This window comes from Zootoca vivipara, chromosome 10 (genome assembly GCF_965207765.1).
Source record: "Zootoca vivipara chromosome 10, rZooViv2.hap1.1, whole genome shotgun sequence".
Lineage (NCBI taxonomy): Eukaryota > Metazoa > Chordata > Lepidosauria > Squamata > Lacertidae > Zootoca > Zootoca vivipara.
The window spans coordinates 49921588-49944711 of NC_142593.1; the positions used below are offsets into that span (position 1 = coordinate 49921588).

The following is a 23124-nucleotide window of genomic DNA, read 5'->3' on the forward strand; positions in this document are numbered from 1 at the left end:
CTGGTTTCATCTTGGTCTTCATGCTTTAGATAGGAAGAAGTTGCCCAAAAAATGGAAGCAACTATGAATCAAGCCACTTTTTGGTCCTAGTGGTGAGAGAGGTGAGAGCAGGGATGAGAAACCTATGGCCCACCGAATGACATTTGGACAACAACTCCCATAACCCCTGACCATTAGTCATGTTGGTTGGGGCTGATAGGAGTTGGAGTCCCACAATATCTTAGAGGGCACTGCATTTTCCATCCCTGGTTAAAAAAAACATATCTCCTTGGATATTTGTGGAAGGAAAATGTTGGGATGTTAGCATCAAGGAACTACCTGATTTGACTGTCAGTATAAAGAAGAAAGTTTTCTGGTAGCTTGGAGGAATATGGCACACAAATCCCTGTGATCTCTTTTTTGTTTGTTTATCAAGGTAACATATTGATACTCCCTCCAAATATGAAAAGAAGGGGGTTGGGAGATGAGAACTGAGTTCCGTATATTTAACAACTCTTCCCAAATTGCATTGTTCTTTTGGTGTGTGTGTTTTTTTAATCCGACCCAAGATTATTTGTTTGAACGTAGTGAACAGAAGGAATACACAGGCTCAGAGGAATAGATTTTATGCCAAACATCAATCAATTGCAGCATCAGGAGCCTATTTATTATACTGTGGGGGTTCCGGGCAGTTGCACGACACACTGTGAGGACCAATCCATGACATTATCTCTTAAACAATTGAAGCTTTTTGCAAATAATTAAAGCTCTGTTTGAAAATGGAGATTTTTTTTTCAAAGCCTCCCCCTGTCCAGGCTCTCACATCATCGATGGTGGAGTGTGTAAATAATGACTAGTTAGCACAGAGTCCGCAGGCAACTTTCCATTGAACTTAACGTTGTGCCTATCTGTTCTTGCTACCTGCTTGGCTGCCCATCTGGACACATACGAGCTTTGTTCTCCTACAGGCTTGACACAATCTGCAGCAACGTGGGTCAAACTCACCCAAATTACAGCTGAGTGCTTAGAAAGCGGAGCAAACCTTCCCCTTAGCAGGACATTTTTAAAAATAAATTAAAAATCTTATACAGTTGTACCTTGGTTTTCGAACACCCTGGTACTCGGACATTTTGGCTCCCAAATGCCAAAAATCTGGAAGTAAGTGTCCCAGTTTGTGAACATATTTTGGAAGCCGAAGAACTGTTTCGGCTGCCGTCATTGTTTCCAGGACCAATCAGCCAATCAGAAGCTGAGCCTTGGTTTGCAAACGTTTTGGAAGCCGAACAGACTTCCGGAACGGATTCCATTCGACAACCAAGGTATGACTGTATTATTGTTATAGTTTCTGCTGCTGCTAATGGCTTTAATATCAACTGAGAGCAACCTTAGGGAAGTTTTTAACGTTTAATGCTGTATTGTGTTTTTAATATTCAGTTGGGAGCTGCCCGGTGTGGCTATGGAATATTCAGTTGGGAGCTGCCCGGTGTGGCTATGGGTGGGGTATAAACAAACAAACTAACTAACTAACTAACTAGCAAATAAAGTGTTTGGACAGGCATTTTTGGTGGCAACTTTACAACTAGATGATGGCCGCGGGAGGCCCACGAGCAGGACCTGAGAGCAACAGCAATTTCCGCAAAGCGCAAAACAGCATGTTGCTTTGGGTTGCCTTGGCCAAGATAAAGCGACGAACGAATTTAATAAATAATAGTATCGCCATCACTCCAAAACCCAAAGATCTCATTGAGAGCAGTTGCTCAGATTTTATAGGTATCTTGTGGCACTTTTGATATGCCCTGCTTTATTGGAAGCATCAAGTATTTTTACAAAGTGTGGAAAGCCCCTAACATATAGGAAGCTGTTCTTTCTGGTACCACCAAACAGCAAAAAGAAACCTTACGCTGCAATAGTAGCACATTTCCCTTTAGTTTCAGTCTGGCCTTACTTCCAGTTAAGTGTGCGTGGGATTGCAGGCTAAGGCAGAATGAGATGAGAGTTGCTTCTGAGTACAGGATGTATAGGCAGCATAGCTGCCAAGTTTTCCCTTTTCTCGCGAGGAAGCCTATTCAGCATAAGGAAAAATCCCTTAAAATAAGGGATAACTTGGCAGCTATGATAGGCAGGGAGGGAATGTAGAAAGCTGTCTTATACAGACCATTGGCTCATCTGACTGGAAGTAGATCCCCAGATTCTCTACCAGCCCTACCTGGAGATGCCAGAGATTGAACTTCAGGCAAAGTTAACACTACACCACTGAGCTAGCAAAGCTAATGTATCATAATTCTGATAGATGTTACAACACCCTTCTATTGCTATGCAGATGGCACACACTGTATTATATATTGTTCAAATTGCATACAATTTTGATATCCGTAGTATTCTTGCTATTGACAATATACTCCTTTGTTTGGGTTTTTTATTACTTATTATTTATATTGAAGTTAATAGGCTGCTTTTTTATTATTATTACAACGGCCTTCAAAGCAGCTTACGATAAAACAATAGAATACATCATAAAACAGTTCATAAGGAAAATGCAAAAAAACAAAAAACACCAAACCATTTAACTGCAGTCCATTAAAACAACAGACAATCCTGGGTCTCAGAAAACCCTCGTGAACCAAGAACGTCTTTACAGTTTTTCTTACCACAGTGAAAGGGGCCTGGCAAATTTCTCTCGGCAGGCAATTACTGAATGCAGGTGCGGAAGAAAGGTTGGTTGCTAGTAGACTGGTCTACCTCAAATGCAGTTGGTACCCTAAACAACGTGGGGCAAAGGACATAAATGGGAGAAGGTACTCCCTTGACTACAACAGATACATGGCTTTGTAGGTTAGGAACATATGAAGTCGTCTTGTACAAAGTTCATCTGTCTAGCTCAGTATTGTCTACACTGGCTAGCAGCAGCTCTCCATGGTTTCATAGATTTTCCCCATCCTACCTAGAGATCCGAGGAATTGAACCTCCTGCCTTCTGCACGCAGGGCAGAACAACCCTTCTTCTTAAAAGTAGCACCTTTAACTTAGCTTGGAAATATACAGGTTACTGAATCCATAGATAGGATAACTAAAGCAGTGATAAGTATTCTGTGAGTCAGTGGTGCCATTGGGCCAGACCTTGAGGGTGTAAGTCCATGATCCCATGAGCAGGGGAATTCTCCAAAAGATGGAAAACCACAGCAGCAGATACCCCACTTTATTTTACATTATCAATCAATCAAGGTATGGATCCAGTTGACAGACCTCACAATAGACTTACCGGTATATACCCATTATTTTACAAAATTGAGATACAAGGCCAGTTACCTTTATTGAAAGGCAAGGAAACACAGCTGAACATGATTTTCAGATTTATTCGGTTAAAATTCTAAGGCCAAATATCTATTGAACATAAGCATACCAAAATCCAGGCGAGCATTCTGTCTTGCACATTTCAATGTGATACCTTCAGCTCTTTGGGGTGGGAGATATAGGGGAACATTATGTTTCTGTGGCTCAGAATAAATAGTAACAGCAAACCACATATTATTATTGATTGGTAACGTTTACAAAGACCTCTGGCAAAAAGCCGGTTGAGCCAGTAGCCATTTTGTATCCTGGAAGAGCATCTGCACATTATGTTTTCCTTCTTCTGAAAATACTGCATCTGAAACCCTGGAGAGCCGCTGCCAGTCAGTGGAGACAATACCAAGCTAGATGTACTCACTATAAGACATCTTCCCGTGTTCCTGTGTAGGAGTTCCTCAAAATAACACACCAATGTTATAACGGGTTCCCAAAAGTCAGAAAGTTGGGTGGGGGTCGATTATTTTAACCAGGGCTTTTGTTCAGCTGGAACTCAGTTCCAGCACCTCTTAGGTGGGTTCCGACACCTCTAAGGTGGGTGCCATTGCCATTCTAAGAGAACGAGGGAGTTGTTTGTGGTGAGTTCTGGCACCTCTTTTTCTAGTAGAAAAAATTCACTGCCTTTAACCCATTTCCACTCTGTTTTACAAACTGCCCTTCCTTCCACTCTCCATCTAGGTCAAATTCAGATTCTCCAAGGTCTCCTTTATCTAAGAAGCAAGCTCCCTCCTTTCTCTTCTTTTGCTATTCATTTTGACACTGCAGATCAGCTGAGAGCACATAAGGGATATGGAATTTGGTAGACTTTCCTCACATCCAAGAAAAACTGTCTCATTGTTCTTTCTAGTTTGTCGAGACAAATTGTTTCTGAGAGGCCTGGCTCATGGTACAGGTTGAGCTTTTCATCAGAGAGTTGCCTGCTTTCTCCTCAGCTGACTTGTTGTCACATTTGCTTATTATTTCACTTCCTTGGTTTTAGCAGGAAAGTGGACATTGCTGCTGTCCTTAGCAGATACATTGCCTCCCTCAATTTCTGGAATGACATCTAGGTCTTGGGATGAGCGTCTTGGGTATACACCGGACAATAATTATGATCAAGCACGTGTTTATCCAGAAAAGCACATATTTTAACTCCAAACAAGTGCTTTTTAAAGTTACTGGAATTCTTGATTTTTAGCCAGCCTAACTGAGCCTCCACAGTTAAAAAGCAAAGAGAACAAAGGACTCCCTTTCCTATGCAAAACTGTCCTGCAGTTTAGCTCTTCTAGAGAGTCTCTTCTCCATTTCTCACCAAACACCTGAACCGCAACTGCCCTCAGTACCTCCTTTTCCATTGCCTAAACTTTCCCCTGGGCGATGTCACATAGCCTGATGTAATAATCATGTCATAACATTCATCATGTGATTTTGGGATTGGCTGAGATCACAAAGGAGACTACAAAGGAGACTAATTCAGGAAGCTGGACAATTGGTGCTGAAGTAGCCACCAGAGGAAATAATGGAGCTGCACAGAATGATAATAAAAAAGGAAACTTTATACCTAAACAATGTAAGTAGGATTTGGGAGAAATGTTCCACACTGCCAAAATTAGTTTTGATCAGAAAATCGGAAATGGTGAATATCCTCTGTAGCCCTGGTTGCATCTCTCTTTTAGTAATTGCATTTTATTAGGCTTTACTTGGTCCCAGCTCCTGCCAACCTAGCAGTTCGAAAGCACATCAAAATGCAAGTAGATAAATAGGAACCGCTACAGCGGGAAGGTAAATGGCGTTTCCATGTGCTGCTCTGGTTTGCCAGAAGCGGCTTTGTCATGCTGGCCACATGACCTGGAAGCTATACGCCGGCTCCCTCGGCCAATAATGCGAGATGAGCGCGCAACCCCAGAGTCGGTCACGACTAGACCTAATGGTCAGGGGTCCCTTTACCTTTACCTTTATGTTTTGAACTGGCGCTTAAAAATGGAAGTACGAATCAGCTCTTGGCTTGAATCCTTCGTGGATCTAAATGGATCTTTGCCCTCCAACCATCACTCCCTACCAGAGACAGCAGCTCTCCTCAGGTTTACATGCCCACATATCACTGAATGGTCAGGAGTCCTAATATATATATATATATATATATATATATATATATATATATATATGTATCTCCTTTATCATATCTTACTCCCTTTCCAAGTACTTGGGGTGGCTTGAGCAACTGATACAAATACATACTTTCTACTTCTGAAGCTAAATAGGTCTGACATATGAATCCTGTGCAAAGGACCCTGAGCTCTTGAGAAGAAAAAGGAGAATATCAATGGCATACACCCGAGATACTAATTGCATTCTACCATGAAATGGAGTATCTCAGGAAAAAGCATGGCTGGCTGGAACAGACATGCTACTTGGGTGCATCTGAATGGGTTTCACTAATCTTGTGATTCTTTTAGCATCACTTGTTGAAGATTTGTCAGGGCACCCAGAATTGCAGCCAGAGCACTTGAAACTGCATTTTCATTTTTTGGGGGGGGGGAATCAACTCATGTTCACCCCAACATGAAAAATTGTCTAGGACAAGTGCATCTCAAGTAATGACCAGTCTCTCCAATTCAAACCTGTATTAAGATTCCTAACTGGGACCCTGTTACAGATGCCACCACTGCCAGAAGCTATGGGAGTAGCTTCGAGGGACAGCGAATTTTCTGTTGCTGTGCCCCCTTTATGGAATGACCTCCTGCAAAATCCACCTGCCACCTACTTTTGAACACCAGCTGGAAGTGGGTTTATTTATTTGTAAGATTTCAGCAGTATAGTGACTTTGACTTCTCGAGGGTGTTTACCTATTGTATACTGATATTGCTGCTTTAATCCATTTTGACTGTTAATTTTATATTTGTATGCCATAATCTTTGTGTGGAAAGGCAGCGGAAAAGTCTTGAATGAACAAATAAGGTTGAGTGAATTGAACTTCAACCTCAGCCAGCCACATATGCTATCTATTGCTTTTTGAGCTCATGATATGAATGATGGCCAAGAGGTAACATATTGCAATGTGGGTATACAGCATGGTATTGTGGGTCACTGGAGGGTACAGACCTAGACTGCATGTAATACTAAGCCATGGTATATTAAACCATAGGTCAGAGTTTGTTGATTTACAAACCTTGGTTTATGTGAACCCTGGTTGAGTGTTATGTGCGAACCTGCCCACTAAGACTCTGCAAGAGATGGCAATTTGATGGCATTCTAGGGATATACTACTACTGGATCAAAAGTCACTTTTGCAATAAGCTTATTTTCTTCAGATAAAGGAGTGTCCCTTTCTGCTCCTTTCAAATCTTACAACTCCTTTTTCAGGAAGTACACTGAGTAATGATCAACCATTTTGCGTAACGCCTTGGCCCAGTACATTTTTAGCAGGTAGTCCTGAAAAGGGGGGGGGTATTGTTTCATAATGACAAACACTAGCAGCTTCTAAACTGCAGCAAACTGTATATGTGTGTCTATACACATACACACATTGTTCCGTGAGTGCCATATAAGACACTGAAGAGTTGTGTTATATCGCTCCTAGTGATTGCGCCTGCTTTATCTGCAAAACAAAAAGAGAAAGCCTATAAATGAGAAGTCATTTGGAATTATCCGAAATGCTGAGTTGGGAATTTAACTTTGCAACCGAATTTGGGGAAGGGGGGGCGTGTTAGGGGTTCCCTGGCTGGACTGTCGGGGAGATAAGCACCTATTTTGTTTCCCAATGTGCTGCACTATTGATTTTATAAGTCATCAATGTATATTGCATGCCTGCACCATTACCAGGCCCAAGCAGGAGGCGTGCATAGTGATCTGACTGCATAAGCCAGTTGTCCCATGCTGTGCCCTATGGGAAGCCACTGATTCTTACACTTGGAGCGGGGACAATGCAACTTAATCAGACTGACAGGAAGCAGGCAGCAATTACAGTGTGCAGCTACATCTGCTGGGTTCCACTTCACTGGAGGAAGAGTTATCTCAATTTTAATGTACATCCCTTTTTTCATGTTTCATTTAACCTCTGCTGTATTATTAAACACATCAAAATATAATGACAGTCATTAAAAGAGGGCATCTTTTTTGGATGTTCTGAACTCTGCCCTCTAGATCTTTCAGTGTTGAAAGAGGGTTCGTTTTAACTTTCTCTTGGAGGGTTTTGCTTTGTATGCTGCAGAAGGGAGGGAAAGGTATGCAGGCAGCAGATAGAGGGAATCAAGATGCAGATTCCAAAATAAAAAAGACAAAGCTCTGCGTGTTCTTAAGACGTGTCTCAGTCTGACATGTGGCCCAGGAGAAATTGCCATATTACAGGAAAGGCATGTAATCAGCTGCAAAACCAACAGCCAAATTGTGAAAAATAGCCATATCCTTATTTACCTTCAAAGCCTTCAGTGAGCTTGCATTTCTTCCCTTATTGCCTGCTCATAAGGACCTTTGCTCCTCCCAACTCATCACTCAACTCCCCCTCCAAAAACCAACAAAAAAATCTCATTCCCTTGCATGCATCATTAGATAGAGAACTGTCCTCTGTATAGCAGGACACATGGCTACTCTTGACAAGACAACAAAGAAAAGATATGGCAGGCAAGAAACTGGAAGCGCAGGACTGAATGGAAAGGGATATATTTGTGATAGACTAATAGAATCATAGGGAACAGGACTTTTGCGATAGACTGTCAGGGACTGGCCGGACAAGGAGGAGTAGTGGGTGGCACCAGCCGGGGAACCCCCAAGAGAAATCCCAGAGGAGGAAGGCTCTGAGTCCAGGGAATGGTAGTGGGACACTGAGGAGAGGTCAGTGGGGGTGGGGGACAGACAAAAGAGAGTACTTGCTCACATAGGTAAAGGTACCCCTGACCATTAGGTCCAGCTGCGAACAACTCTGGGGTTGTGGCACTCATCTCGCTTTACTGGCCGAGGGAGCCAGCATACAGCTTCCGAGTCATATGGCCAGCATGACTAAGCTGCTTCTGGCAAGCCAGAGCAGCGCACAGAAATGCTGTTTACCTTCCTGCTGTAGTGGTACCTATTTATCTACTTGCACTTTGACGTGCTTTCGAACTGCTAGGTTGGCAGGAGCTGGGACCAAGCAACAGGAGCTCACCCCGTAGCGGGGATTCGAACCGCCGACCTTCTGATTGGCCAGCCCTAGGCTCAGTGGTTTAGAGTAGACCACAGCACTACCCGCGTTCTACTTGCTCACATAACAGATTGTTAAACTATGGAATACACCAACAACTATTTGGATGGCTTTAAAGTGGACTTTGACAAATTCATGGAGGTGAGGCTACTACGGTAGGAATGATTGCTTTGCCCTGTTACCAGCGTCAGAGACCGTATGCCTCTGAATGCCAGTTTCTAGGAGACACAAGTAGGGAGAGTGCAGTTGGCACTGCTTATGGCCACTGTGAGAATAGGATGTTGGACTTGACGGGCCATTGGCCTGATCCTGTGTTCTTAAGCCTCTAGCCAGCATGAAGTTGAAGATAACTTTTGAAAACATAAGTAAGCTCAGTAAATATGTTGAGATGATGATCAATGCAAGCCTGTGCCTGAAACCGAGCATTCCACCTGGAAAATAAAGGAGAAGCCTGACAGGAGGGGGCAATCAACATGCAAATAGTCTTTAATCTAACAAGGATATCTTAAGTGAAGCTGCATGCAGCAAAGGTGCGGCACATCCAGGTTCAAAGGACTGCTCCGACTGAACGGCTGCATGTTAATTGAGACGAGGCTGGAAAGCTTTCCATCAAGATTCTGTAATGATCTCCCAAATGCTGGATATGGTGGTAAGCCACATATGAAAAGGAAACAGCATCAGGTCGTTTGGAGGTGTGCTGTTTAAGAAATCATCATCTCCTAGCTAATGCGAAGAGGTGGCCTCAGGCCCAAAATGGCAAGATGCAACATCAAAGGGAGAGGAATAGCAGCATCAGAGGCAGGAAAGGATAATCAAACTGAAGAGGGAATAACCGAAGAGGCCTGTTTATAAGATCACAAAGGATAACATCGGTTATCACCCACAGTAGCAGCAGCGCTTTAACCCTTCAATCTTACATACATGGGCAAAAGCAAATGGGAAATCCAGAGCAACCATGAGGTCAAAGGGGAGTGAAGCTGGGGACAGTCAAGAGAAGTAATTGCATACTGGGCAGAATGCTACCGGTACCTTGCAAGCATTCAGAGAAAGCCTGGCAGATTATTTCCTTATTGACGGCATTTGTAAGCCACCCCATAACATAGTAAGATCTCCCGGCAACTTAAAATAAATAAGCATAAAAGCAATGCAAAATTTAAAAATTAAAACACAAAACCATGAGTTCTAAAGCAGAGTACAGTGGCACCTCGGGTTACAAACACCTCGGGTTAAAAACATTTCGGGTTACAGCCTCCGCTAACCCGGAAGTAGTACCTCGGGTTAAGAACTTTACCTCAGGATGAGAACAGAAATCGCGTGCTGGCGGCGCAGTGGTAGCGGGAGGCCCCATCAGCTAAAGTGGTACCTCAGGTTAAGAACGGTTTCAGGTTAAGAATGCACCTCCGGAACGAATTAAGTACGTAACCAGAGGTACCACTGTAAATAGAACAAGAAAATGCAAAGTTAAAACACAAGAATCCTAGACACAGAAACTTGGGCCACAGCCTCACTGTGCATTTAAAGCCGTATCTTGCCACTTTGAACAGTCATTCTTTGGCTTCCTCCAAAGAATTCTGGAAACTGTAGTTCCTTAAGGGTGCTGTTCAGAGATACCTGTTCCCATCACAGAGTTACAATTCTCAGAGTTGTTTAACAATCAGTTCCTCTTCCCAGGGAACTCTGGGGGTGGTAGCTCTCACAGGGGGGAGTAGGTAACTCCTAACAACTCCCCCATAACAATCTAGCATTCCCAGCATTCTTTGGGAGAAGTCATGACAGTTTCAGAGTGGCATGATACTGCTTTAAATGTGCAGTGCAGATGGGGCCCAACTGGATAAACTGGAGTAGGGAGGAACGGGAATCCGCCTTTTACTTTGCCCTTTTCTTTGTCTTTTTCAACTTCTTAAAGTTACGAGCTTACTCTTACCTATACAAAGCGCTAAGCATAACATAGGCACATATTTTATTTATTTATAAACCCCTTGATTGAGATTTTGTAAACCTCAAAGGGGTTTACAAAAATTAATCTTTAAAAATGTTGCTTTAAAAATGTAATCATGATGATGATGATGATGATGATGGAAATGACGACAACCACAGGAATGTTGTGTACCTGTATATCAGCACTGACTACACTTTGCACAATTATAGTGTCATATTTCGAACACGTCAGGGTATGTGCCCAATTCAGCTCCTGCCTGGATCATGGTATCTGACCCCAAGGTAACACAAGAATGTTGGTCACTGGGGAAATTCAGCAGCAGCAGGCGCGTAGCAAGGGAGGGGCATAGGGGGTGCACCGCCCCTAGCTCCACTCTGGTGGGGGGGCAACGTGCCCGGCCCCTGGCCCGCTCCTCGCCTCCTCTGCCCGAGCAGAGCAGCTACGGAGCGGGTTGCCGTGCCGCCTCCGCCTCCGGCAAACCATGAGCAAGCCATTTGCCAGCACCGGTGCCGCCCTGCAACCTGCTCCATAGCACATCGTGCATTGTGACGTAAGGATGCAGGACACATGCATGCTGCGGAGAGACGCCCCGCCCCCAGGGGGTGCCACCCCAGGCAGCCAAGCGGCACCATTCGCCGCTGATCAGCAGAGCAAACAAACAGAAGTGAACTAATTTTTCACTCAATGTACATTTAATCTAGGGAATTCTCTTAACCATGGTTGCATTGATGGCTACATAAGGTTGTTGGTTGTTTTTTTTAAAGAGTTAGACAAATTTATGAAGGACAACATATATCAATAGCTATTACAGGGCCGGCCCAAGACAACTTGGGATCTGAGGCAGAGCGCAGTCCCACTCCCTGCCAGGGGAAAAAGGGGTGAGGGAAGATCTACATCAGGAACAAGGAGCTGAAGAAAGATTGACATCAGGATCTGCTGCCCCTTTGGGTTCTGCCGCCTGAAACACTCACCTCACCTTGCCCCATGGGTGGGCCGGCCCTGAGCTATTAGTCATGATATCCGCATGGGATCTCATTCACTGGATACCAGAAGAGGAGGAGGAGGGTGTTGGCATATGCCATTGCATATGCTTCACAGAGGCATTTAGCTGGTAGCGCCAGGGGGCTGGACTAGTTGGCTCCTTGACTGGCTGTAGCAGGCCTCTTCTTAGTTAGGGTGGCTGCCTACACATGGCCAGAGGAGGAAATGCAGCACCAGGAAAGAGGGCAAAGCAGGAAGCAGGTTTGCATTAAAGATGCATATGCTAATTTATACGTATAGATGCAAATTTAGAAATAATTACTCTAAGTAGAAATGCAATACGTGATCTCTGTGACTGCTCAGTCTGCTGTCCCAGTGCTGTTGATGGGCAGCTTCAAGGCTCCTGCTGCTCTTTCGCCATATGGTTCTTTATCCTTCAACCAGACTTGGACCAGACAAGCCTTCAAACAGTGGACACTCTCCATTAGAGGCCTGTCGTCTGGCAGCCCTTACAACAGTGGACTGTCCTCTGTGAAGCACAAGCCACAGCCGTTGTATTCCTAAGCTCAAATGCCTCTAAACATCTCGGTCAAGCAAGGCTTTCTGCAGATTCGTTACTCTGTTTACATTTCATTTGGTTTGATTTTCTCTCTATTTCCTAGTCCCTAAATTAAATAACTCCCGCTAGATTTGAGATAATGCGATCTTATTGACTATTACAAAAGGGTTTCACTTCACAAGTCTTTCCTGGAGAAAGATAAGGAGCCGGGAGTTGTGGCTCAGGATTTGTCCTCTCAGTGAGGAGTGAGGGAGCAGAAAACCCAAGCTTGACTGGTCAAGGTGAGGGCTCTGGTCAGTAGTGGCCAGCAGGGCAACTTTGTTTACCTAGCTTTCCAATGCTGCACATTGCCTCCAGGTACCAAGAGGGGGGAGGGGCAAGGCAGTGGGAAGTTCAGCATGGTGTGGGTGTAGCAACAGGAGAGTTTGACCCCCCCCTCCTGCTGTTGCACCTGCACTAAGCTGCAATGACGTACGGCACCAGGAAGTCAGGTGAGCAGCACCAAACAACCCTGCCAGCTGCTACTGTTCTGGGCAGCAGTGCCAGATTTAAGATGGTGCAGGTGGTCAGGCAGTTGCCCGTGAACAGGGCGCTGAGCCAAGGGGGTGCAAAATCATCGTCATCATCCATATTTATGCAGGTACCTTCAGAGGAGATTCGTAAAAAGCAACTGTATTTTCACTATTGTGAAAATAAGAAATATGGAGGGGGTTGCCAAATTTTGTCCTTGCTCAGGATTACCCAAGTCCACCCCTGTGGGCAGTCATCTTCAAGAGTGGATAAAAGCATTCGGGTTGCCACAGGTAAGCAGTAGGGCCGGCTTATCATAGAATCAAAGATTCGTAGATTCATATAACTGTAAGGTTGGAAGGGGCCCCAATGATCACCTTGTCCAACCGCCTGCCATGCAGGAACATCATCCCCCAGGGGTCAGCAAACTTTTTCAGCAAGGGGCCGGTTCACTGTCTCTCAGACCTTGTGGGGGGCCGGACTATTGGGGGTGGGGGATGAACAAATTCCTATGCCCCACAAATAACCCAGAAATGCATTTTAAATAAAAGCACATATTCTGCTCATGTAAAAAAAACACCAGGCAGGCCCCACAAATAACCCAGAGATGCATTTTAAATAAAAGGACACATTCTACTCATGTAAAAACACCAGGCAGGCCCCACAAATAACCCAGAGATGCATTTTAAATAAAAGGACACATTCTACTTATGTAAAAACACCAGGCAGTCCCCACAAATAACCCAGAGATGCATTTTAAATAAAAGGACACATTCTACTCATGTAAAAACACGCTGATTCCTGGACCGTCCGCAGGCTGGATTTAGAAGGCTGGATCCAGCCCCTGGGCCTTAGTTTGCCTACCCATGACATGACTACAACATCCATGACAGATGGCCATCCAGCCTCTTCTTAAAACCCTCCACGGAAGGAGAGTCCACAACCTCCCAAATCTGCCAGAATTGCGTGCTCAAATCCTCAGGTGATTGAGAAGAAGGAGAAGAATCTGGAACCCAGGACTCTGCTGGTGAAACAGAGAATGCTCAAACTGCAGGTGAACACATAGTTTTGATGTGAAGAAGAGCTTTTAGCAGAGGGCTGTGATTTTGTGTGTGTGTGTGTGTGTGTGTGTGTGTGTGTGTGTGTGTACCCACATGCTCCCTCACTAGTGATTAACGTCTATGAGCTCACATCTCTTAGTGGCCCTTAATCTCTGCCATGTGAATCGCTCTGCAATATCTTTATACTCTCTGCAATTTGTAATAGTTGCATGGCGTGACAATTGCACTTAATCACACTGTAGGCCCGAAGTTGCGTTGCATCCTTGTTAAAGGCGAAAGAGGGAAGGAAAGGGCATTTTAAAATATTCAGCGAACGCTGCCAGCTGTCTGGAGTTGCGTGACCTGCATCTCCAGGGGACAGGCACCTAGCCCATAGACCACAGTGAGGGCAGCCATTTTCCCTCAGAGCCACTAATGAAATATCAGTGCATCAGTAGGCTCCTGCCAAGGGAAATGGATGGTGGTGGGCCTGCCTCGCTATAGGCCCAAGCTGGAGCTGAGCAAAATGCTTAAAGAGAACGTGAACCCAGTCACTCCCACTAAACACTCTCAGTGTGATATCAGTTTTGAAACTTTGTGTGTTAGGTATGGCAGCTACAAAGGTTTGTGCTGCCACACCCCATGGGCTCCATTCTTCTTGCCATTCCAGGCGTAGCTCAGCGGCAGAGCATCTGTTCTGCATGCAGAAGGTCCCAGGTTCAATCCCTGGGATCTGCAGGTATGGCTGGGAGCAACCCTTGTCTGAAGTCCTGGATGGTTGGTTGGTTTGGGGAAGCTTTTAATGTTTAACAGACCACTGTATTTTAATATTTTGTTGGAAGCTGTCCAGAGTGGCTGGGGAAACCCAGCCAGATGGGTGGGGTATAGATAAGTAGTAGTAGTAGTAGTAGTAGTAGTAGTAGTTGTTGTTGTTGTTACATAACACCAGTCTTGAAAGATCTACATTGGCTCCCAGTATGTTTCTGAGCACAATTCAAAGTGTTGGTGCTGACCTTTAAAGCCCTAAATGGCCTCGGTCCAGTATACCTGAAGGAGCGTTTCCACCTCCATCATTCTGCCCAGACACTGAGGTCCAGCACCGAGGGCCTTCTGGCGGTTCCCTCGTTGCGAGATGCCAAGTTGCAGGGAACTAGGCAGAGGGCCTTCTCGGTGGTGGCGCCTGCCCTGTGGAATGCCCTCCCAACAGATGTCAAAGAGGAAAACAACTACCAGACTTTTAGAAGACATCTGAAGGCAGCCCTGTTTAATGTTTAATAGATTATTGTGTTTTATTTTTCTGTTGGAAGCTGCCCAGAGTGGCTGGGGAAACCCAGCCAGATGGGCGGGGTATAAATTAAAAATTGTTGTTGTTGTTGTTGTTGTTGTTGTTGTTGTTACTCGGTCTCAGGAGACAATGGAGGAGTGCACCTTTGGGGCTGAAGTCAAATCCCTTGAGAGTTACAGCTTCCGCTGTGGCTGTAGAGACTAATGCAGGAGAGACACGTTTTGATGCAGCTGAGGCAGAGGAAGATGTCTGGCTGCTGAAGGTATACCATGGTGTTTCTTCTTTCAGCGCTCCTCCCAGTGGTCGTTCCTCCTTTGGTCACTGCTGTGGATACATGACCTGACTGCCTGTCTCCAGGCACTGCAGTTGTCTGCATGGGATTGATTCACACATGGTGGGGTTAATGTTGCCAACCTTTATGTCATGTTTGCAGACATCTTTGTAACACAGAGTTGATCTGATGCCTCCCTGCAGAGCATGTCCTTGGGGATCCTGCCATCTTCCATTCCGCGGACATGGCCAAGCCAGCATAGACATCACTGAGACACTGAGTGTGAACATGCTCTGAATGTGGGCTTGGGAGAGCACGTCTTTGTTTGAGACTCTGTCCTACCATGTGATGCCCAAAATCTTCCTGACATAGTGCATGTTGAAGGTGTTGAGGCATCGCTTCTGGCAGGTGTAAGTTGTCAGTCATATACCATTTGCACCCTTCTCACGACATCATCACCACCATTTATTATTTATACCCCGCCCATCTGGCTGGGTTTCCCCAGCCACTCTGGGTGGCTCCCAAAAGAATATTAAAAATAGAATCAAACATTAAAAAACTTCCCTTAAAGGCTAACAGAATTACAATGCAATTTTCAGAACATAAGAATGGCCCTGTTGGATCTGGCAAAAGGCCCATCTAGTCCTGTTCTCATGATGTCCAACAAAGAAGACCTGAGAGCAACAGCATTTTTCTGAGGTGTCATCCCTCCCATATGTTGAAGGGATGAATTTGTGCCAGGTCTTATCACTCAGCCCTTCCATTTCTTTCCAATGCCTTGCTCAACTTTTGAAGATATTGAAGAAAAGAGGTAAGAGTACCCCTGAGAAGGTGCAGAGTTCATTTTCCCTGACCACTGCACAATTGCTGTCTGTACATTTGAGGACTTAGGAGCAAGGGTCGGTATCTGTGAACTTGGTTTCCAAGCAGACGTTCCAGGAAGCAATTAACGCCAAAGGACTTACAGCTTGTTGGGCGCAAACTCATGCATGTTATTGCTGAAGCGTGTCCCCGTGAGTCCAATAAGACTCATTCCCAAGAAATTGGGCAATAGGATTGTAGCCTTTCTTGGGGGCGGGGGCGGGGGGGAGATGCTGAAGAAGTAACAAGGAAATGCTGAAGTAGTCAGTTCCTCCCCTTCCAAAAAAAATGAATACATCATTAATCAATCCTGTTCTTTATACATTTGTAACATTATTGGATATACCATGATAAATAGTAACCAGATTACCATCCAGGTTCAAATGATGTACATCCATCTATAATCTTAGTTAGTTGCATGCCTGGTATACTTCATGAATGCCACTGTGTCCTCCAGTGTAATTCTATATCAACGACTTTTCCCAAATACATCTAGTTTCTGGTTTATATTAATGAACTGTCACAGTTCCCATTGTTTTCCCAGGGTCTTGCAGCTGCATTCTTTCACAGGTGCTTGGCAAATTAAAAATATGGTGGTTTGGGGGTTTCAGCCTGATATAAAATCACTCCTTCAGCAAATTGTTAGGGAGTTACTCATACAAGGGAACACATCGTTACTTTAGCATTCTCTTTTCCTGCTTAGCCAGCCTCTGTTCCTTGACTTAACCCCTTTGAATTTATTTCTCCCCCTCCCCTAGAGCTTGCAGATGAAGGAAAACACAGCATTATATTTTGTATTTACTTTGAAAATAGCTATTCGACAACCATAAACTGAAGGGAACATGCAGCCTGATGCTCCTCTCCTTTGCACAAGTGTAAAGTAGGAGTAAGTCAGCTGGAATCAACACAATAGAATCTGGTCGCTTTAAATGCTAACAAATTTGCTTCTGTGAACTAGAGTCCCCTGCACCACTCTAGATGCATGAAGTGTAATGTTCAGTTGCCATACATACACATGCGGGTGGCTTTGTTTTGGGTGGGGGTGTGTGTGTAAATGAAATCAGAGGAAAGTGAAATGCAAAAAAAGGTACAGGCTTTGACAGTTGAAGTACAGTGTAAATGCAAGGGCGTCGCATTTACAGCGTGGCGCCCCCTCGCTACTGTGGTGGTGGCGCGACCGCCATTGTGGAGGCCCTGATGTTTCTGGCCTCACCCCTCACTTCTTCCTGGTGGGGCAGAGGCAAGGGATGGGCCAGAGAGCAGCGTCAGCCGCTGACGCCCCTCGCCGCTCCGCCTGAGTAGGAAGAAGCACACGTCGCACCATGGACCGGGTTGCCGACGGCGGTGCTCCAGCGCCCGGATCCGAGGATCCAGGCGCTGGAGCACCGCCCCCAGCAACCCGCTCCGTAGTGTGACATGTGCGTCATGATGCATGTGTGCGGTGGGCGGGGTGCCTTCTGGTTTGCCACCCCAGGCAGCCAGAAGGCTAGCGACGCCACTGTGTAAATGTATGCAAAATGGTTGCAGTGGCAAAAGCAATGTTGATGATACCACAAGCAACCTATCACTGGTAAGCTAATGAAACACTGGTTTCTGAATATGGGCCAGAGGTTGAGCTATCCTTTTGCATAGAGGTTATGCTATTTGTTCAGTGTATAGGATGCAGAAGGGCATTGCTGGCCAATGACATTTTGGGTGAGATTCACCTAACAAACCCATCAGTATAAACTCTGCACAATGGCTTTTGCTTGCAGACCCTCTCCCCCATCACATCCCTCATTCCCCTTGAAATTGGGAGGGGGGCATTCAAAAGAACACCAGGACAGCGTGTGCGGAGGGGTGGTTGCTCCATCTCACACGCTGAAATGCTTGCTCTAATGGGAACAATCTACATAACACAACATTGAATTCCACCATGTATACCATGATGAAAGATGAGCAGGTGAATGAACCCTCAAGGTCTTGGCTGATGTCATTAGGTTATCCATTAGTGTTGCCTGAGTAGTTATGGGGACAATATTGGCAACTGGGGATCTTGCAGTGTTGTCGTTTGGTCCCTCTATTTATGTCTGTGTGGTGCTGCCTGTCCATACCTGACAAGTTCCTGCCAGAAAAATAAGGGATCGGCAGACCGGAAGTAGCACTGCTGCCATTTTGTAAATGGGCGGAGCATGCTCAGAAGTGACTTTCGATGCTGCTCCAAAATGGCTGCCGCACCGGATGTCACACTGCGGCCATTTTGGAACTGGGCAGAGCAGCATCGAAAGTCGCTTCTGAGCATGCTCCGCCCAGTTCCAAAATGGCCGTCACGCCAGAAATCGCTTCTGCGCATGTCCAGAGACTCCAGACATGCGCAGAAGGAGCCTCCCCCGGGCGGTAAGTAAACTGGGGGAAAAAATACATTTTTCCAGTTGGGAACGGCTGGAAAAACAGGGGTTTCCCGGGGAATACAGGAGACTTGGCAGCTATATGCCTGTCGCCAATGGTACATAGCTGGCTTGGATTAGGCGACTGCCCGTAAACAAGTTGTGAAGAATGTGGATGGAGAGTTTTTCTTCCTCTTTCATAATATGAAAACTTGGGGCCGTCCTATGAAGCTGAACTTTGGGAGATTCAGCACAGATCAAAGGCTTCATGCAGCACATTGTGCAATTATAGAATTTGCTACCTACCACAAGATGTAGTGATGGGTGGCTTTAAAAGGGTTTTAGATATGACAGATAATGCTCCATTACCAGAGGCAATTGGCCTCTGGAAACCAAGTGTGAAAAGTGCTGTTTACACCCATGACCTCCTTGTGGCCTTCCTATAGGCATCTGATTGGCCGCTGTGAGAAGAGAATCCTGGACTGGCTGGGCCTTTGGTCTGATCCATCTCTTTGTAAATCCTTATATCAGGCCTACCACCCAAAACCTTTAAGGGAGAAGTATCGTTGTCCAGAATGGGCTAGGCCTACAGATCATTTATCATGTTTTAGCTGGAAGCTACAGGTGACAAGAAGTGCTGATCTGTCACTTTCTCCTCTGACCCTGGTCCTCTGGTAGAGGCTCAAACTTGTAAGGGAGATTGGGGGGGGGCGAAGACACTTGTGTGACATCAGGACATTGGGAGGAGCCAGGGGCAGAGTCAAATGGGGTAGCGGTGCAACTTCAATGGCTGGTGGCTCCTCCTCTCTGGCACTCGACTGTTCCCCCATCCTTCCCCTCCACAGCAGGAGGAGGAGGAGGAACTGGCCACCGAAGACACACCACGCTTGGCTCCACATTTAGACTCCTATGGCCCTTGATTTTTTTGAACATTGGGAGACGATGCCCCCCCCCCCAAAAAAAATATTGGTGGAGGCAGAAGAGCTGGGCCCCTAGGAGTTGGCACCTATGACTCCTGGGTACTAATCTTGGCTCGTTGATCTGCTTTGTTACTTCATTGGGTCAGTATTATAGTCCAAGAAATGCTGAAGTCACGGAACTATATCCCAGCCTGTGTAAACTGGCTGAACCCAGTTAGACCTATATGGAGCTGTCCAAGGAGGAAATTCTCCAGTATATCCACTGAGCATAGGAGTTAAGTGCTCAGAAGTGTTTAGTCAGAAGTAATCCTATTGAGATCAGTGGAGGCTTACCCTCAAGCAAGCATGAATAAGACTGCAGGTTTAGAGTCAAGGTAAACACGCACAGGATCATGCTCCACATTAAACAAGATACATATGAGCTCATGTTTTCCTCCCCCTGGTGCATTTTGGAATCTACCACATCCTTTCATCATTTCTAAGCTTTCTTCCTGGCTTCTCACAGGACTCAATTAAAGCACCTTCAGTCTCATCCAGGAAGGCTCTGCTGTTCCTCCACTGGGGAAATGGGAATGTCAGCAACGATTTCACGCATTACTCTTTCCATGCCAATTTTAAAACCTCTTATGCTCTACCTTTCATTTTTATGGGGAAGGAAGGAAAATATGCAGAGAGAGAGAGAAAGAGAGAGAGAGAGATTATTTGGTTTAATAAAAAAAATGTTGAGTTCGCAAATGTGCCGAGGTGTACAGTGTCAAAGCAGATCTTCCATCAAATGCAGGCAGTGCAACACGTTGGGAAGCTATGGACCATAAACTGCCTTTTTCATATTAAAACCTTGTTCATATTAAAGCCTTGCCCCACAATTTAGTGTTTCCAGATTATCAGTGGTCTGCGGTACTAAAAACAACACAGGAAGAATGTGAAGCAGCACCGCATTCCATTCCACCAACTTTCCTTTCTTATCTGAACTCTTTTTTTAAAAGGCAAAAAAAGAGAGGGGGGAAACCCAACACCTCCTCTGTAAAAAAAAAAAAATCAGAATGAATGAGTTGAAAAATATGCATTTCACTGTCAACTCGCAGAAATCTTTGTGTGGCAGGGATGAGCTGTGGGTGCTAATTACAGGTTAGGAGTTGAGGATATGTGGAGCCATGGGTCGGTAGAAATATAGGTCGGCTTTGGAAATATAGGACTGCACATTCAGCCCTTGGCATCTCCACACCAGACATGCAACTAAACAAAGTGCTTCTCAGGTGTTGCAGTTAGGGGGAAGTAAATACGTGAGAGGCGAAATGGGGACATAAGTAACTCCACCCCACCTGCTACTGTCTTCATCACCTTCGAACCTGCGGAACGTGACTCTCTGAAGTAGGAAGCCTTTTGTACCCCTGGAGATTCCCCATGTACTTTAGAACCCCGGGTTCCAAAGTTGGAAGGCAATGAAAATGGGGACAAATGAGGGTGATGGTAGGATTGTGGCTGCTTGGCTCCTCCAGACCTCCTTCTGCCGCACTACAGTGAACTACTTCATGTTTCGCATAGTTTGTCATCTGAACCTGAGCTTGTTTCTGGTCTCATTCCAGACAAACCATGATCTGAAGCCAAAGTTTGTTCTATGGCTTAACACTCGTGGTTTGTCTGGAGGGAAACAACCCATGAGTCCAAGTTTGGGTGATGAGCTAAGCCAAACCATGGGTTCGTTCACAGCAGTGCAACAGGAGTGCAGGAGCTAAGAAGCTGTGATCTCTTCTCCCGGAGCTTGTAAGCCCATGTGTTCATGCTAAGCCATGGTTTGGAATTTGAACTCTGGGCCATTGTTTGGGTTTCCCCCTTAGAGGTGGCATGAAAGAAGTATCACTGTGACGTATACACTCATCATCCAGGTTTTGGAGGGGTCTTTTAATGGCTTCAGAAATAAAATGATGAATAAATATTTGTCGAATGGCCAGAGAGGGGCAAAGGATTGGACAAGTGGACAAATAGAAACTGATAACCTTTGTACTTCTTTCCTTAAAAATGAATGCAACCTGCAGCCTAATCACAGAATTATCAAATGTGCCAGCTACTTCCAATCGAAATTATTGTGATGACAGGGATACAGGAGCTCTCTGTGATGTTTGATCCGCGATTGCTGTTTCACACATGCAAATCCTGATTTGATGCTGCAAATATGAATGTGTGGACTCACCTGTACATGCACATACGAAATCTGAAATGCATTGTGATATTGGTATAATCAAGAAACACTAATACACTGGGCTGCTGGGATAATGTGGAATTTAAGTATGGCCTGCATGGTAAAGATTCATTCCCCCTACCCTATTCTAACATTCCTCCAAATAACACAATAGTGGGAGGGCATCCAAGCTACTCATTAGCCCAAAGCGTGAGTGCTGGCCAGATGGTTGGCCTTGGTCTTTGAATAGTCAAGAGGCTCGGCCTTGTGATTTATTGTGGGTTCAATCAGGTCTGCATTTACAATAGATTAGTCCGTTGTTGTTTGGTCAGCAATGGCTGCACGTGGTTCATGCTGCTGTTATTTTACGAAATCCAGATGCATCCATAAATCTCCAGGTGAAATGGTGGAAGCACCAGAAGTAGGAACAGCAGTGGCCAAAGCCCGTCAAACAGATTGCCTTGCCGTTCTTTGAACTGCCTCATTGGTCATTTGAATACATCCTGCCAAATTTGATATAGCATTTCCCATTATGTCATTAGCAAGAACAGATATTTCGAATCAAGAATCTAAAAAGTAGCCAAAACGTATTTCCTGAAGTAAGGAATTAATTCTGCTAGGTAACTCGCCAAGCATCTTTCCACTGTAAAAGAGAATTCCTTGAGGACATTTCTACTGTTACGGAAGATTTCCATTAAGTCCACCCAAAACTATTGACTGTGATATTTGCCATATATGATTTAGCGTTTAACTTCCTGTGTCACTGGAAAAGGCTTCAGTACATTTGCACTGCTTGCCATTAGAGAATGCATTTCTTCTTCTTGTAGGATAAATCTGCCAAATCTAAATCTGAAACATTTAATGCATGAAGTGTATTTTCACCCTTACTTAATATTTACAACTAGCAGGTGAGGCAGTAAACCTGTTTCTTGACTGCACAACTTTCTGGCTGTGGGGTAATTCTGTAGTGACCAACATACCATTTGTAAGCTTATTTAAATTAATATTATTTGAACTCCAATTAACATTAAACTAGTTGTGTGTTAACTTGATGTTCCTGTGCATATGACACTTTAGTATGTATTCACAAGTTGCAGTTCAAGCTCATGTGGGAAACCGCAATGGCTATGGAAATTTACACTTAGCTGTAAAGGTAAAGGTAAAGGGACCCCTGACCATTAGGTCCAGTCGTGACCGACTCTGGGGTTGCGGCGCTCATCTCGCATTATTGGCCGAGGGAGCCAGCGTACAGCTTGCAGGTCATGTGGCCAGCATGACAAAGCCGCTTCTGGCGAACCAGAGCAGCACACGGAAACGGCGTTTACCATCCCACTGGAGTGGTACCTATTTATCTACTTGCACTTTGAAGTGCGTTTGAACTGCTAGGTTGGCAGGAGCTGGGACCGAGCAACGGGAGCTCACCCCGTCACAGGGATTCGAACCGCCGACCTTCTGATCGGCAAGCCCTAGGCCCTGTGGTTTAACACACAGCGCCACCCGCGTAGCAACACCCTAATGATTTGTTTTTTTTCCAACCCATTATTTATCATCATTTGCACAAAAGACAGCCCCCCACCTTTTTAAGAAGATTATTTCATACTAATGAATATCATATTGCATCACCTGGCCAACTATTTTCTTTTAAATTGCCAGGTCTCAAACTCAGCGATAACACAGTTGACAATTGTCACCAGTACTTCAGTGCCTGTTTCTGCCTCTACACTTTCTTTATTTC

The 23124-nt window shown here is 45.1% G+C and overlaps 1 long non-coding RNA gene across 1 annotated transcript in view; it reads left to right on the top strand.

Moving 5' to 3' along the window:
• Positions 1–23124, top strand: part of LOC148684471 (uncharacterized) — a 662448-nt gene that overhangs the window by 233192 nt on the left and 406132 nt on the right. The gene's annotated exons all lie outside the window — the stretch shown is intronic.